This window comes from Muntiacus reevesi, chromosome 3 (genome assembly GCF_963930625.1).
Source record: "Muntiacus reevesi chromosome 3, mMunRee1.1, whole genome shotgun sequence".
Lineage (NCBI taxonomy): Eukaryota > Metazoa > Chordata > Mammalia > Artiodactyla > Cervidae > Muntiacus > Muntiacus reevesi.
In genome coordinates this window covers 105935744-105942335 of record NC_089251.1, presented here as the reverse complement: position 1 = coordinate 105942335, position 6592 = coordinate 105935744, and positions in this window count along the sequence as shown.

Below are 6592 nucleotides of genomic sequence, written 5' to 3'. Positions count from 1 at the left end.
TGCTCTAACCCCAGCGCCTAGAACAGTGCCTGGAATATTCAGTTCAGTTCAGTTCAGTCGCTCAGTCATGTCCAACTCTTTGTGACCTCATGGACTGCAGCACGCCAGGCCTCCCTGTCCGTAACCAACTCCTGGAGCTTACTCAAACTCACATACAATGAGTCCGTGATGCCTTCTAACCATCTCATCCTCTGTCATCCCCTTCTCCTGCCTTCAATCTTTCCCAGCATCAGGGTCTTTTCAAATGAGTCAGTTCTTTGAATCAGGTGGCCAATGTATTGGAATTTCAGCTTCAGCATCAGTCTTTCCAATGAGTATTCAGGACTGATCTCATTTAGGATGGACTGGTTGGATCTCCTTGCTGTCCAAGGGACTCTCAAGAGTCTTCTCCAACACCACAGTTCAAAAGCATCAATTTTTCAGTGCTCAGCTTTCTTCACAGTCCAACTCTCACATCCATACATGACCACTGGAAAAACCATAGCCTTGACTAGATGGACATTTGTTGGCAAAGTAATGTCTCTGCTTTTTAATATGCTGTTTGACTTGGTCATAACTTTTCTTCCAAGGAATAAGTGTCTTTTAATTTCATGGCTGCAGTCACCATCTGCAGTGATTTTGGAGCCCAGAAAAATAAAGTTTGCCACTGTTTCCACTGTCTCCCCATCTATTTGCCATGAAGTGGTTGGACTGGATGCCATGATCTTAGTTTTCTGAATGTTGAGCTTTTTTTTTAAGCCAACTTTTTCACTCTCCTCTTTCACTTTCATCAAGAGGCTCTTTAGTTCTTCTTTGCTTTCTGCCATAAGTGTGGTGTCATCTGCATATCAGGGGTTATTGATACTTCTCCCAGCAATCTTGATTCCAGCTTGTGCTTCATCCAGTCCAGCATTTCTCATGATGTACTCTGCATATAAGTTAAATAAACAGGGTGACAGTATACAGCCTTGACGTACTCCTTTTCCTGTTTGGAACCAGTGTGCTGTTCCATGTCCAGTTCTAACTGTTGCTCCCTGACCTGCATACAGATTTCTCAAGAGGCAGGTCAGGTGGTCTGGTATTCTCATCTCTTTCAGAATTTTCCAGTTTGTGGTGATCCACACAGTCAAAGGCTTTGGCATAGTCAATAAAGCAGAAATAGATGTTTTTCTGGAACTCTCTTGCTTTTTTGATGATCCATCAGATGTTGGCAATTTGATCTCTGGTTCCTCTGCCTTTTCTAAAACCAGCCTGAACATCTGGAAGTTCACGGTTCACGTATTGCTGAAGCCTGGCTTGGGGAATTTTGAGCATTGCTTCACTAGCGTGTGAGATGAGTGCAGCTGTGCGGTGGTTTGAGCATTCTTTGGCACTGTCTTTCTTCAATCCTGCAAGGATTAGAAGGTGACAAATCCGGACGACTTCTCCCCCTCCAATCCAGGACCAGAGCCCCTGTCTCTGCTTCCTGCACCCTCCTCTCTGCTTGGCCGCTGACCCCACCACGTGCTTCCAGCAGGAGCTCGGAGCGGCCCCCTCCCAAGCCAGCTCTCCTTGTCTCCTGTGCCCCAGCCCCCCTTCTCCTGCTCGTGGGCATTCCTGGTGCTGTGCCCAGGGAAGGGGAGAGGTCAGAAGGGGGACCTGGACGCCTTGGCCTCTGGGAGTCCTCAGTCACCGGAGCACTGGGCAGCCTCGGCCAGATCTCTTCACCTCTGTGGGCTTTGTCTCCTCCTCTCAAAAATGAGGCACAGGAAGGCTCCCAAAGCTGGACGGCTCTATCGCTCGGATGCCCTGAAGTTACCACCTGAGGGACATGTTTGTCCCTCAAAATTGGAGAAGAAGAACCAGCCTCCTTTTGTGTTTTACATTTTTAAAAATCAGGTTCTAGGGAATTCCCTGACTGTCCAGTGGTGAAGACACTGCAATTTCACTGCAGAGGGTGCAGGTTCAATCCCTGGTCGGGGACCTAACATCCCACAAGCCATACAGCATGGTCAAAAAAATTTAAAATAAAATACATTTTTTTTAAATTAAGAAAAAAACCCCAAACCTTTCCTGGTGACTCAGTGGTAGAGAATCCACCTGCCAAATACAGCAGACAGGGCTTCGATCCTTGGTCTGGGAAGATCCCACATGCTGAGGGGCAGCTAAGCCCGGATGCCATGACTACCGAGCCCATGTGCCTGGAGCCTGTGCTCCATGGCAAGAGAAGCCCCCACGATGAGAAGCCCACACATGGCAGCTCGAGAGTGACCCCATTCACAGCAATCAGAGGAGAGCCTGCGCGGCAGTGAAGACCCAGGGCAGCCAAAAACAAATAAGTAAAATTGATTTTCTAAAAACCAGGTTCTGGCTGGGGAAACAGACTGGAACAGACCGCCCTGTGCATAGGACGGCTGGCCAGTGGCTCGGCTGCTGTGGCCTCTTCTTCAGTAAAACAAGCCTCTGGGCCTGAATGGACTCAGGGGTCCGGGCATCCTGGGCGTGGACCGTGTCGGGGCAGAGAGCCGCTGGCCTGCACAGGGTGAGTTCACCGCTGTGGCCCTGGGACAGTTCACACACAGCGTCCTTTCCCAGCCAGGCCTGGCCACTCCCCACCACCTAGCACAGGCTTCCCAGTAGGCAGACGAGAAACTGACCATCGGTCTAGGGCTGACCGTGCCCTCACCATCAGGCTGCAAACCAAGGACCCGCACCATCCAATCTTCTTCCGACAAATGTTAAGTGCCTTCTGCATGCCAGGCCCCATCCAGGGTCCCGAGGAGACAGTGGTGAACAGAACGCCAAAGCTCTGTGCCTTTGTGGTCTCCATGGGCCAACAAGAAATAAGAAACACAGGAAATGAATAAATCTCTGTTAGAAGGAGATATTTGTATCAAGGAAAAGTAGAGTGGTGTAAGGAAAGTGAGTGCCATGAGTGGAAAATTCCGAGGTTGTAAAATCTCTGGGCTGGAAATGGTCCTGGCAAACTGGCAAGATGCTCCCCATAGCCGTCACCTCTCCCTGCAGGGAAGGGGCCACGCCTTTCCCAGCTCCCCTTGCTGCTGGGTGTGGCCATGTGACTGTGTTCTAGCCAGTGGCGTGAGAGCCTCTTTACCATTCCTGCCCTGAGCAAGCCCTGTTTCTGCTTTCCCCATCTGCCAGCTGAACGCAGAGGCCACCGATCACTGAGAGGGCAGAGCCAAGAAAACTGGGCATCCCGGAAGAGAGGCAGGCTCCTTGCCTCACCTGGCTAGACTTTCCATGAGGGGCTTCTCCACAGGGCTTAGAGACCAAGGAGGCGGTTTGCAAAACCTTACAGGCAAAGAGAAGACAGTGGCTTTTCAGTTTTGTTTTTTTTTTTTAAGCCTTCTCAAAGCTGTAGCTCTATTCTTTCCTTATATTCTCCAACCTGTTCTTCTTTGAATCCCCCATTCATCCATCCATCCACTTATTCGCTTAACAAAGATTTATTGGGAAGCTACTATATCCCAGGGCTTCCCAGGTGGTGCTACTGGTAAAGAACCCACCTGCCAATGTAGGAGACCTAAGAGACGCCAGTTTGATCCCTGGGTTGGGAAGATCCCCTGGAGGAGGGCATGGCAATTCACTCCAGTATTCTTGCTTGGAGAATCCCCGTGGACAGAAAAGCCTGGTGGGCTACAGTACATGGGGTCACAAAGAGCCAGACATGACTGAAGCAACTTAGCATGCACTGTATTCCAGGCATGTTGAGTGCAGCACTTTCACAGCATCATCTTTTAGGATTTGAAATAGCTCAACTGGAATTCCATCACCTCCACTAGCTTTGTTCGTAGTGATGCTTCCTAAGGTATTGCCAGCAAATTTGGAAAACTCAGCAGTGGCCACAGGACTAGAAAAGGTCAGTTTTCATACCAATTCCAAAGAAAAGCAATGCCAAAGAATGCTCAAACTACCGCACAATTGTACTCATCTCACACGCTAGCAAAGTGATGCTCAAAATTCTCCAAGCCAGGCTTCAACAGTATGTGAACCGTGAACTTCCAGATGCTCAAGCTGGTTTTAGAAAAAGCAGAGGAACCAGAGATCAAATTGCCAACATCCACTAGATCATTGAAAAAGCAAGAGAGTTCCAGAAACACATCTACTTCTGCTTTATTGACTGCGCCAAAGCCTTTGACTGTGTGGATCATAATAACCTGTGGAAAATTCTGAAAGAGATGGGAAAACCAGACCACCTGACCTGCCTCTTGAGAAACCTGTATGCAGGTCAGGGAGCAACAGTTAGAACTGGACATGGAATAGCACACTGGTTCCAAATAGCAAAAGGAGTACATCAAGGCTGTATATTGTCACCCTGCTTATTTAACTTATATGCAGAGTATATCATGAGAAACGCGGGGCTGAATGAAGCACAGGCTGGAATCAAGATTGCTGGGAGAAATATCAATAACCTCAGATATGCAGATGACACCACCCTTATGGCAGAAAGCAAAGAAGAACTAAAGAGCCTCTTGATGAAAGTGAAAGAGGAGAGTGAAAAAGTTGGCTTAAAGCTCAACATTCAGAAAACTAAGATCATGGCATTCAGTCCCACCACTTCATGGCAAATAGATGGGGAAACAGTGGAAACAGTGGCAGACTTTATTTCGGGGGGCTCCAAAATCACTGCAGATGGTGACTGCAACCATGAAATCAAAAGATGCTTATTCCTTGGAAGAAAAGTTATGACCAAGCCAAACAGCATATTAAAAAGCAGAGACATTACTTTGCCAACAAAGGTCCATCTAGTCAAGGCTATGGTTTTTCCATTGGTCATGTATGGATGTGAGAGTTGGCCTATAAAGAAAGCTAAGCACTGAAGAATTAATGCTTTTGGACTGTGGTGTTGGATAAGACTCTGAGAGTCCCTTGGACAGCAAGGAGGTCCAACCAGTCCATCCTAAAGGAAATCAGTCCTGAATACTCATTGGAAGGACTGATGTTGAAGCTGAAACTCCAATATTTGACCACATGATGCGAAGAACTGACCCGTTTGAAAAGACCCTGATGCTGGGAAAGATTGAAGGTGGGAGGAGAAGGGGAGGACAGAGGATGAGATGGTTGGATGGCATCACTGACTCAATGGACATGAGTTTGGGTAAACTCCAGCAGTTGGTGATTGACAGGAGGCCTGGTGTGCTGCAGTCCGTGGGGTTGCAAAGAGTTGGACATGACTGAGTGACTGAACTGACTGAACTGAATCCTTGCAGGATCCCTGCCCCCTTCCTCACAGAAGCTGGCAGCCAGCACTCTCTCCAGGAGCCAGGGCCAGTAGCCTCTCTAGCCCCGATGTAACCCAGATACCTCTGGGTGCAGTGGGAGCATCCCTGGACAAGCAGCCAGGAGACATGGGCTCTGTCAATTCAAATCATTGCTAATCACAAACCCCGTGCCAGTCAGGGTCCTCCGCAGGCAAGTTCTCTGCCTCATGGGGCTTCTGTTCTAATAGGAAGAGACTGTTAATGAGCAGACAGATACACACATGCCTGAGGTCTTTACAGATGATGACAACAAGCAGGATAATGGGATACATGAGGGCTGAACAGGTTGGTTAGTTGTGGGGATGGTGGAAGCAAGGACGGCCTCTCTGAAGTGGGGACGGTGGAGCTGAGATCTGTGTGTGAGAAGGCGGCAGCCAAGCAGAAATCTGAGGCAAGTGTGGTCCCTCCCTGGGCAGTGGCAAGTGCAAAGGCCCTGAGGCAGAAATGAGCTTGTGTTTGGGCAAATTTGCCTGGTGAGAAGGGCAAAAGGAAGACTAAAAAGAGGCCCTTTCCCTTTGTCATCTCTAAGGGATTTGAGAACATCTTATCTCCTTATTCAACCCCTAAATTTTAGGCATCTGTAACTTTGTGGTTCAGTGGTAAAGAATCAATGCAGGATATGAGGGTTTGATCCCTGGGTCGGCAAGATCCCCTAGAGAAGGAAGTGGAACCCACTTCAGTATTCTTGCCTGGGAAATCCCATGGAGAGTTGGCCTGGTGGGCTATATAGTCCATGGGGGTCACAAGAGTAGGATACGACTTAGAGTGTCCAACAACAAGCCTAAACAAACCTTTCTTGGCCCTATTTCAAATTTTTATTTTAACGGCTTTTGTATAGATGACAGGATATTACTAGTCTGGGAGTCAGAAGACCTAAATCATAGCCCCAGATATTTCAGTAGTGAGTGATATGACCTTGGACAAATCCCCTTTCTCATTTTTAAACCAGGAGATTGGACCACAAGCTCTAAAGGCCTTTCTGGCTGAGAGAGCCCAGCTCCAGAAATTCGTGTTAACTCCTCTTGATCCTGTTTTCTGCCCACATATGGATCTTCTCAGCACACGTCTGCTCCTTCATCCAGGATCTGCACACAGCGGACATGTATTAGGTGATTTTGAAAACAGGAGACAACCTGCACAAACATTAGCAGGGGATGGTCAGATACATCGTGCAGCTATTAAAAGATGAATGAGTTAGGCAGAGAGCCACTGAGCCGGGGGGAGGCGCGTGATGTAAGTGATAAAGCTAGTTGCAGGATGTGTTAGCCAAAGACTCTGTTTTTGTGAAAACCAAACAACAAAGATCTCTGTATGTACATATGTGGGTTTGTTTGTGCTCACAAGTCAGGAGA